The sequence below is a fragment of the Fundulus heteroclitus genome, chromosome 2 (assembly GCF_011125445.2).
Source record: "Fundulus heteroclitus isolate FHET01 chromosome 2, MU-UCD_Fhet_4.1, whole genome shotgun sequence".
Classification (NCBI taxonomy): Eukaryota; Metazoa; Chordata; class Actinopteri; order Cyprinodontiformes; family Fundulidae; genus Fundulus; species Fundulus heteroclitus.
Genome location: NC_046362.1, coordinates 24,937,795 through 24,948,982, shown reverse-complemented (window position 1 = coordinate 24,948,982; position 11,188 = coordinate 24,937,795).

Genomic DNA, 11,188 nt, shown 5'->3' with positions numbered 1-11,188 from the left:
TTGGTCTATCACACACAATTCCAATGAAATATACTGAAGTCTGTAGTTATTGTGTGACAGAATGTGTAAAAGTTCCAATAGCATCAATAAATATAAAGTGAATTCAATTCGGGGAATATCCCTCAGCAGGGCTGAGCAAATTCAAAACACTGCGGTTTTATTTAAATACAAACTTGATGTAAAAATAGCCAATTTTCCAGCATTCTGGAAGAACTCACGATGCCACCAAACAGAGAATGGGGAGAAATAAAATAAACATGTCTAAGCTTGACTCACTCAAACACATCTAGTATTTTTGCTGTAGTAAGGAATTTGTAAAAAACAAAACAAAAAAACAATTGGACACTTCTACGTGTTCGGATCCCAGAGCTTAAACACAAAGCACATAAACATTTTTTTTTTTTTTTGTAACAGCTTAATAGAGTGCTCCTGAACACAACCTGGTTGCACATTACCATTCCCTCTGGAGCATGCCCGAAGTAGTCCGTAGCTAATGCAGACTGTGTGCAGGCTGCTGGGAATTTCCCGGCTGTTTTTGACGGGAAGATATACGAGTGTAGAGTTGGCATCATGCTAATCGTTCATAATCCTCAGAAGAGAGGTGAAGCAATGTCAATACACCAACAAGTACAGCAGACATCCAGTATATGCGGCACGCACCTTTCACAGACAGGTAAAACTGTGTGTATGTGTGTGTGTGTGTGTGTGTGTGTGTGTGTGTGTGTGTGTGTGTGTGTGTGCGTGTGTTTGTCTTAAAGTTAAAAAAAGGACAAAACAAAGCAAGGGGAGGAGAGATGACTTTTGTTTGATGGGGTGAACAACTGCAACCTGGCGAATCCTTCAAATGTCAGCAAAAAAGAATGAGCCTCAGTCTTTTATTTTGTGCTACTAATTTAATTGAGGAATCTCGTGCTTTGCAGAATCATTCATACCTTTTACACATTTTGTCATGAGTCACTTTACGTTTCAGGATGTCATGTGACTGACCAGCTGTAAGCTCATTCAGTTTGTTTGCGAGAGCAACCACGACCCCTCGATATGATCAATGGAAAAAAAAAAAAACATGGTGTGAACTTCCTCTTTCTGTCTCTTTGCTTTGCTCCTGATCTGCATCCGCGACGTCTCCTCTTTGACTCCTCCAGAATTAAGGGTCTCAATTTATCTATTATTTCAGTTTTAGAAATGTCTATCAGCCGCTCCTGCTTGTAAAACATCCATCTCATTGCTATGGTGGAAAACCAAATCGAAAAACGCAGCAAAAATCTTTTTAAGCCGCGCAGCAACCAGAAATAGAACAGAAAAAGTAACTTTTTCAAAGAGAAAAATGATGAAGGAAAGCCTCAAAAATATAAATTGTTGCAGCAAGCTGCTACCTTTTGCTGTCAATATATATATATATATATATATATATATATATATATATATATATATATATATATATATATATATATATATATGTATATATAACAAATAGAACAGAAAAAGTAACTTTTTCAAAGAGAAAAATGATGAAGGAAAGCCTCAAAAATATAAATTGTTGCAGCGAGCTGCTACCTTTTGCTGTTAATATATATATATATGTATATATATATATATATATATATATATATATATATATATATATATATATATATATATATATATATATATATATATTATATATATATATATAATTTCCAACAGAATAGATAAGGAGTTTTTTGTATCTCCTCATCTATTCCCCGGAGATGAACACAAAAGAAAGGATTCTGTGTTCAGTGAACTATGACTCAAGTGCAATGTGGATACATGGATTCTGTCTTTAAAAATGAGCTGTTATTCATTTTCCACTGAGACGTAGGGTTCTCAGTGGCTGGAGGTAAAAGCAGACTGTTGCCGTCCTTTTTGCCCAACGCTTTGCTAAAAGGCCAATTGTGATTGTAACATTTGAAGTGGCTACATTTTAGAGATGGGCTCACGTAGGCGGATAATAACCGTGTACGAGAGAGGGGAGGCAAACAAAAGAAAAAAATCCTTCTCACTGTAACCATTTTTATGAATTCATAAAAGCACACTCAGAGGTGTACTTTTCTTTGGAGGGGGGAGGGGGGGGGGAGGTTTGACCCACATAGTATAGATTGATCCTGTGAAATAGTCAAAGCTGCGCTGGGACGGCTCCAGTTCTCACTTCACAGTCCCACTATACTGCAAGATTTAGCAAGGCACTCAGAGGGGCGGTGGAAATTACAACACATCCATCTCAATACCCCGCCTGCCTCCACTAATGGATGTTAGTCACTTTTGGAGGGACAATGAAATCAAAAGAAAGATGGGCTTTTAGGCTACCGCGGAGACAAGACAGAAATTTCTTTTAATCCCTTAGAACTTCTCTGCACATCATGCACAATTTGAGTCTAATGTCGGAGAGTTGCCTTCATGTATCAGATGTAGGAATTTAGTTAGTAGCACATTTCATTTCCTTCTATTTCATCTTCTGTGTCAGTTATTTGTCATATTTTACATTCATATGCAGCAAATGAAAATGCACAAGCGCTAATAGAGTTTGAAGTAATGGTTTTATCCCACCCCCTAAAGTAGCCTCCAGTCTTATAAGTTGTATTTACATAATTCCAAAGTTGCATATTTACTACTTGCGCATTGAGCTCTATATACACATTACACGATATGTTATATCCCCAGTAGTCTTCACAAGCAGATGCAGAGTCTGCCATATGGCTTGTTTACTGATTTTGCTCCTGTTTCCTCCCCCCCCCCCCCCCAGCTTCAAAATGCTTCTCAGTTGAAACACTATTTGTTATGTTTCTTTCTACCTGTAAAGCAGTTCCGTCTCTTCCTGCAGGAACATATCTCCCCTTGAGAATGCATAAGCTATGCTTTATACAGGAAAAACAAAATCACAAAGGAAGCGATGGAAATATATATTCTGCCAATTTGCTGCTCCAGTTAAGAAACATAATAATAATAAAAAACAAGACTCTCACTCTGCATTGGAAAAAAAAGGGGCTTAGTCTCTGTGGCATGTGTTAGGACTTCCTAAGAATATGAGAACATATATTTAGAGGAAATTGCTGGAGTGGAGTAAGGTAGCCACTAAAAGTAATTCATGCCATGGTGGAATAAACTGTACATTGGTACCCTTTTACAACTTTCATAAATTCAAGCCACTTCTTTAAGAAATTGGTGCGAACCTTACCTTTGTCTTTGTTCTTTTTCTTCGATATCTATGCACGAAAAAAGTGTTAGACTAACATGATCCTGCAAAAATAGAAAGAGAAGTGTTTCCTCTTTTGGCGTAGAGGTCATTGACACATCTGCACAGCTGCTCGCCTGCAAGTGCTTATGGTTTTTCACCACATGCAGCTGCAATGCAATACAAATTTAAATTCAAGAAGTGTATATAACAGAAATCAAAGGCAAATGTAAAGGTATTGGACATGGTACGGTAAATGCCGAAATAATAATATATTCATTTAGTGGTGTTTTTTCTTTTTTTTAATCAAAGAAGGGATTACAGGAAAGGGAATAACTCTTGTATAGGCTGGTTCAGCATACATGAACGTCTGCATGTTCAGTTAATGTCTTACCATCCGTGCATCCAATTAGGATGGGATTTCAAGCTGCTTGTCGTCTTGATTAAGCAGTCACCATAGGGAGTCCGCAGAAGAAACATTTGTGTGGGAGGGAAATACAAGGACAGACATTGATTCAGATTGTCACAGAACAACTAAATGGATAAAATCATTTCGACTGTGGTAATCTTTATTGACGTTGATATTTGCTTAATTTTGTTGCCTGTCTATTTTTCCTATTTAAACCTAAATGTAATTTGATACAGTGCTCAGATATTAATGATATTTAACCTAGAAGAGAGTATACACAAAATCTCTTGCAATATATATATATATATATATATATATATATATATATATATATATATATATATATATATATATATATATATATATATATATACACACACACACACACACACACACACACACACACACACACACACACACAATCACATTTTTAGCACATTTAAGAACAACTGCTGTTGGCCAAAGAGCTGCACACGAAAAGTAGAGCAGTCAATGACAATTCAATACAAACACTGTATAAAGAAAAAAATAGAGAGAAACTCTCACACTGTGTTAAAAGCCAGTGAGTATAAATGTGTTTTAAGAAGAGATTTAAAAGCACCAAGAGTTGAGGCCTGTCTAATATGAAGGTGCAGCTGGTTCCACAGTTTTTTGAGCTGGAACAGAAAAAGTCTGATCATCTCTGTGGACCAGCCTGGATCTTGGGACAACTAGACACAAATGGCCACGAGATCTAAGGGATCAAGAGGGCACACAAGGCTGCAGGAGATCAGGCAAATATGCAGGTGCCAGCCCATTTAGGGCCTTATAGGTCAACAAAAAAAACTTTAAAATCCATTCTAAAATGATCGGGGAGCCTTTGAAGAGAAGCAAGCACTGGTGAAATATGTTCAGGCTATTTTGTCTGTGTTAAGGGGCGAGCTGCAGCGTTCTGAACCGACTGCAGTCGCGAGAGGCCTGCCTGGCTTAAACCAACAGAGATCTGCAATAATCGAGTTGGGAGCTAATAAAAACATGAAACACCCGTTCAAAATCATCAAAAGATAAAAATGATTTCACTTTGGATAATATGTTATAGACAATGATTAAATATTGTTTGACAAGTGATACAGTACATTGTAAATGTATATGCACTGATTCAACATGTTCACTTTTCATTGTGGCGCAACAACTAATGTGTGCAAGACAGTTTAGGAGAGATTCCTGGCCACAAAAACAGAAAATATTTACCACAGAAGCAACCAAGAGGCCCGCTGTAACTCTTCAGAGACCCCCAGGCAGAATCTATGAGCAGGAAATCAATTAGTTGTCCACAAATCTGCCATTTATAGAAAAGGGGCAAGAAGAACGGCGTATAAAAAAAAAAACTCAAGAAGAAAGATGGCAGTTTGCCTTGAGCCACACATGCGGCACAGCCAACATGTTCTGATCACATGAGACAAAACCTTTTGGCATGAAGGTAAAATGCTACCTGTGTGGATAAAAATAGTGAAACAGTAGTGGCAGAATCATGCTGTGCAGATGTTTTTGGTTCAGCAGACATCAAGAAGGTCAGCATTTATTCTAAAAGCGGCTGGAGCTAAACAGCTGCCAATCCTGGAAGAAAACCTTTTAAAGACCAAAAAAGACTTGAAACTGAGGTGCAGGTTCACTGTTGACAAGGAAATAACGCTAAACGTACAGTCAGACGTGCAATAAAATTATTTATATCACAGGTGACAAGCATACTGAATTGAAATTTACATCACAAAAACAATATTTGCAATGTTACAGTCACGATATGTTGCATAGATGAATAAAAAACAACAACATTGTGAGGCAATGATGAGCCTATCTCCATTGCGATCAATTCCAGGTTAGTCTACATGTGAATCTAAGCTCTAACGAGGCCTCGCCTGCAGGTCTATAAAGCTTGGATCTCCACACTACTCCAGACAGTTTGAATTGATAAAGCTTCCTGGATGGGAAGCCAAACATCTTCAGTTTCAAAATAAAAGTTCAGTTGTTTTGTTTTTGAAACTTTTTTTTGGACCGATCATGACCCGGATGACTGAGAATCTTCACCAGCACTGCAAGGATGCTAAAATGTGTCTGGATTAATCAAGTGGCATCCATTCACACACTTAATATTATATCAATGTGTCTGTAACTGTCATTAAAGTACACTATAGGACGATTTTTTTAGCAGCTAAGTTGGTAAAGCTCAGGAAAGAAAAGATGGCGAATCATTATGAAGAGCAAGCAAAATATAGGTTGATAGTTATCAACTTCTTCATCATAGTATTTTGTAATAACTTAGCAGTTGAAGATTTTTCTTAAACCTCCAAGCCTGGTTTAGATCAAAACATTTTCATGTGTTTGAACGGTCCAGTTAAGGTCAAGACCTAAATCCTATTGAGAATCTGTGACAAAACCTCAAAATGGATATTCACGCTCCATACAATTTGACTATGTTTAAGATGTTTAGCAAAAAAAGAATAGGCGCTTGTGAGGACTCACTTGTCGTTTAGGTAAAAGCACAGTAATAAAGATGGTTTCCCAGAGTTGTATGTTTTTTTTAAATTGTTATCTTTACTAAGCGGTAGGCTAGTTTGAAGAGGTTTAGTGAGACCTCCCTTGAAAAAAAAAGAAAAAAGAATGCCGTTTTTCTGGGTGGTGGCAGAAATGCCATCAGTAATCGTTGAGAAGAAATCAGCCCCTTTGTTTGGTGCAGACATGAATCATTTTTCTGCTGAAGGGACTGTGATTAAAGATAAAGAACCGCAAAGCTTTTGTCGAGATAAGAGTTCAATTAGGCTGGGATCACATTTCGACAACATCTTGCAATATGCCTTAAAGCGATATGTGTGATAGACCGACACCACATAATTGTGGAGTGAAATGAAAAATTCATGATTTTTTTCAAATGTTTTTTTGTTTTTGTTTTTTTACAAATAACCTTTTCCCAGGATTACAGCTGCAAGTATTTACAGTATTTTTTTAAAAAGTTAGTCTTTACAAGCTCCTTAAGGAGTGAAACATAAAAACTTGCTATCGTTAAGCCATCTATCACAGCTATGGCTTGATAGACTGATCAAGTTAAAGTTCTCTGTCTTCACTGGCTGTTTAGGATTTCTTTGAGGATTCCTATGTGTTCCTCCTCTCTTACAAGAATGTAAGATTTTGGTCAAACATAGTCCTAATTTAAGGATGGTTTGCTACAATAAAACAAAGACAAATCATGACGCCGTGAATTTAAGGTCAAGTTTGCATATTTTAAAGGACCCCCCCACTTGGAAAATAAATCAAACTGCCTCGTTTTGCATAATTTATAGACAGACAACTCTCAGATGTTCTTTGCTCCTCACCAAATACCACCGTTGATTTATCTAGGATCATTACCACTGTAAAGTATCCTGTCTGTTCAAGGATGCCATGAAAAATGAAACGCGGCGGTTCAAGAAACACGTTTCCCAGGAACCCATTTGCACGGCAGCTGGTATTTAGCTCCGCCATTTGCGAGCATGTGGGTTCACAAATTCTGCATTTAAACTCGTTGCACCGGAGTAAAGTTAAACAAATATATTGAATGGATAACACTGAGCCTCTGGGGTAATGTGACGGCCAACTCCATATAGCCAGTTGTCAAGTTGCTCTACTTATACTGTATATGTAAATGAGGTGCACTGTGGATCAGAATACATAAACACTCCTCTGTTTTTCAAGTTGGGCCAACCTATTATTCTGTTAGAGTTGCGTTTTCATCTGGACTCCATCCATCCATCCATCCATCCATCCATTCATCCATCCATCCATCCATCCATCCATCCATCAATGACTGTCATTTTGCTGTGCATAGTATAAAATGCAGAAAAAAAACGTAAAATTATCCTTATTTCTGTCAAATCGGTGTGGGATCAGAACTGTAAAGAATCATTAAACATGCGAAAGAAAAAAAAAAAAAAAAACACACCAGTTGCGAGATCAGTGGAAACCTCTGACAAACAAAGTGCAGCAATGCTCTCACTTCAATCTCACTGAGCTTGAGCTGTTTTGTGAAGAAAAATGGGTCAACATTTCAGTCTCTGGATGTGCCAAGTTGGTAGATGAGCACCCCAAAAGACTCGCAGCTGTACTTGCAGCGAAAGGTGCTTCCATAAAAGCGTTGATGCATCACGGGGGGTGAGGACAAAGGCACAGCACACTTTTAAAATAGTTCTTTGTGAAACTAATTAAAACCCGCATATCCTTTTACCTCTGCTGCAAAGTTGCAAGCTACTTTGTGTCGTTTTTTTCTCACACACAATCCAAATCACATACATTCAACGTTGTGGCTTTAATGTGTCAAACAGTAAAAAAAAGGTTCAAGAGGTGTAATTATTTTTTCCACGCACGCTATTGTAAAAGAGGATAACTCAATGCAACACTTTTTACACATCTTAACCAGAGGTGCCATACAATGTGGAAGGAGCTATACGTTAGCAGAGTATTTTGTAATTCAGCAGCTTTAGTTGTGTGTAATAATCCTCTGTTAAACTGAGCGGTGAATTTTGTAAGAATGAATCATGCTTGAATAAAGCAGATTAAAAATAAGCTGCATTCTGCTGTGATTATGATTTGATGCTTATTGAATTGTGACTATGCCAAAAGAAACAAATTTGTTTATAAGTAAATGACTTTTTGTCAAACTTTGATTTCGTTTGTTTATTCATTCATTCATGATGGCCTAGTACGGAGGGTTAACGGGGACAATATTATTTAAATAAACATATGAAATAAATAAATGTGCCATGAAATGATGAAATGTAAAATGAAATAAATAAATGCATCATTAAATGTCCCATTAAATCATTAAATATATCATTAAATGTACCATGAGATAAATAAATGTGCCATGAAATAATGAAATGTAAAATAAAACAAATAAATGTACAATTACATGTTCCATCATCAATCAATCAATCAATCAATCAATCAATCAATCAATCAATCAATCAATCAATTATATTTGTCAACTGCAATTTGCATTGCAATCGAAAATTCAGTTTCAGTACAACCGTCCATCACATACACTTAACAAACATTTTGGGGGAACGATTGACTGAGGCCTTGCGTTGCCAAGGAACGCAGCCAGTCGGCCGCTGCTACATCAGCGCAGCCGTTAGGTGCGTTCCTCCAAACTGCCTCAGACCCCGCTTCACATGGAGTCCACAGGCGCTGCCCTTGAGAATCTGTTGAAGAAAGATTTAACATTGTGGGAGTGGAGGGAGATAAAAAAAGACAGGTGCTTCACAATTTATGTTCCCACATATAATATGAAGCATCCGACAAAAAAAAAACTCATTTGCACAAGAAGCACAAATAATTACGAGACACATATATGCAGAAAGGTAAACATTTGAATGCTGGTCGGGTGAAGATTCGTCTGTATTTGTGAGCATCAGTATGTGTGTCAGAGTGAAAGTTTGTATTTCCGTGGCGCTCTCCAGAGGCCATTTGTCCTTGGTCTTATCCGGCAGCCAACAGTTCAGAGAAACTTCCACAGATGTCAGCAGGGAAGGTGAGGGGGGAGCAGGAGATTTGTGCGATGTCGCCATAACAACTCAGGGAGTACAATTTCTTTATTTAATAGATCATTAGACAATTAAATGTACCATTGAATTATGAAATCTAAAATTAAATATTTAAATTTGCCATTAAATAATGATACAATTAATTCATTATTGTTAAATAAATTCATTTGAATATACATTGCATTATTTCACTCTGTATTCATTTATTTCATGGTGTCACCAGCAGACTGTCACCTTCACCCACCAACCTCAGTGGGCGGGATTAGGGAGACCCTGACGCCTTGATTGGCTGCTTCACACTGCACACGACTTCTTCCTGGTTAAATATGGACTCGGAGATCAATATTTTTTGCTGAAAAGTGCAGAAACAACTTCAATAACGTGCCTCTTTGTTGCGCTTTTGTTCTTGTATAATTATAAACACTGGCCACAGCTGTAGGAAAACCTGCGATACTTTATATGTTGTTATGGGATCTTCTGTGACCTCCAGGATGAATAATCACTCTCAGAGAAAATGTGGTAGGCTGGCCACAACTGAAAAGCTGCTCCTTGTTCCCCCCATTTGTGGATAACGGCTCTCACTGTGGTTTGCTTGTGTCCCGAAACCTTAGATATATAACCTTTTTTCTAACCCTTTCCAGACTTGATGTCATCTATTGTTAACTTTATTTAGATCAGGGCATGACTTTTTATTTATTTATTTTTTGTAGATCTTTTAGCCTACTTCATGTCATCAAGCAGCTGTTTAAAGGTGCCATGAAATCATTGTATTAAAAAAAATTTAGTTGATATTTCTGCATATGGAAATTCTTATATATAGATGTGCGTGCGTGTGTGTGTGTGTGTGTGTGTGTGTGTGTGTGTGTGTGTGTGTGTGTATAAGAATTTCATTGAAAAAAATTAGGTCAGCTTGTTCCTTTGTCAGGCAAAATTTCCCTTCTCAGTAAATGGGTTGGTTGCGGTAATGATATGCAGCTACTACCATATTTGGAAAGCCGGTCAAACATCAGCTCCCCTTTTTAGTAACTGCTGTGAAGTTAGTTTAAGGTTGGGATGTTTGCGCTCTGCGGTGACTGCCTCCTGGGGCTGGGGTCTGCTCGCTCCTCCGCCTTCCTCCTCTCAAGCCAGACATGCTAACGTGACTTACGGCCGGTGCATCATCAGGGGGCAGGAGGGAAATGCTGTTTGCTTGATGGTGCGCTCTGATTGGAGAATATGAATTACGTAGAAAGACAACCCGTTTTTCAGTGTGGAAATGTCAGTTTTGACATTTACACGGTCTCATCAGCGCACAACAGATCATATTACACTCCCAAAACCTCCGAAAAATGGAATTTGTTGCCGTGGCCCCTTTAAGTGATTTCTTGATTCTACTGGTCAAGCAGTAATTGCACGATCATTTAACAAAGGCCATTAATTTTTACTTCACACAGGGTAGCTTTTCACCCCTAATAAATTAAATAATTTGAAAACAGATGTTTTTTTTTTTATCTGCTCAGATGATCTATATTTGACATTTGAATTTGTTTGAAGCTCTAAAACATTAAGCGCGATGAAAAAGCTTTAAGGGAGCGAATACTTTCTCACGGCACTGTAAACATATGAAACCGAATCACAACATTGACCTCATGCTGAGTGTGTAAGACACGTAACTGCTGGAATACAAATCGTGACTCTATAGGTGCTTTTATGCGACGTTATTTGCTCATCGCAGTGTTGGCGAACCATCAGCCTGAGATGCACACCATCATTTTAGCCTGAGCTGCCTCGACGTATCCCACCCAGCCATCTAACAAACCCAATTAAGAGAGCAGCACCAGTTAGATGGTAAAATCTATCCCCATAAAATTGTTAATGCCACCCGTCTCATCAGACGTGGAGGCATGTATCTAATCTTACAGCCAGAGGGCAGACCTTCAGGCCAGACTGCCACACCCTCCTCCCCTCGGGCCAGTCTAGAGCAATTACAACTGCAACTTCACACACAGACCTGTGTCACCGACGCAATTAACAAGCTCCGGAGAAGCCCGGGCAACC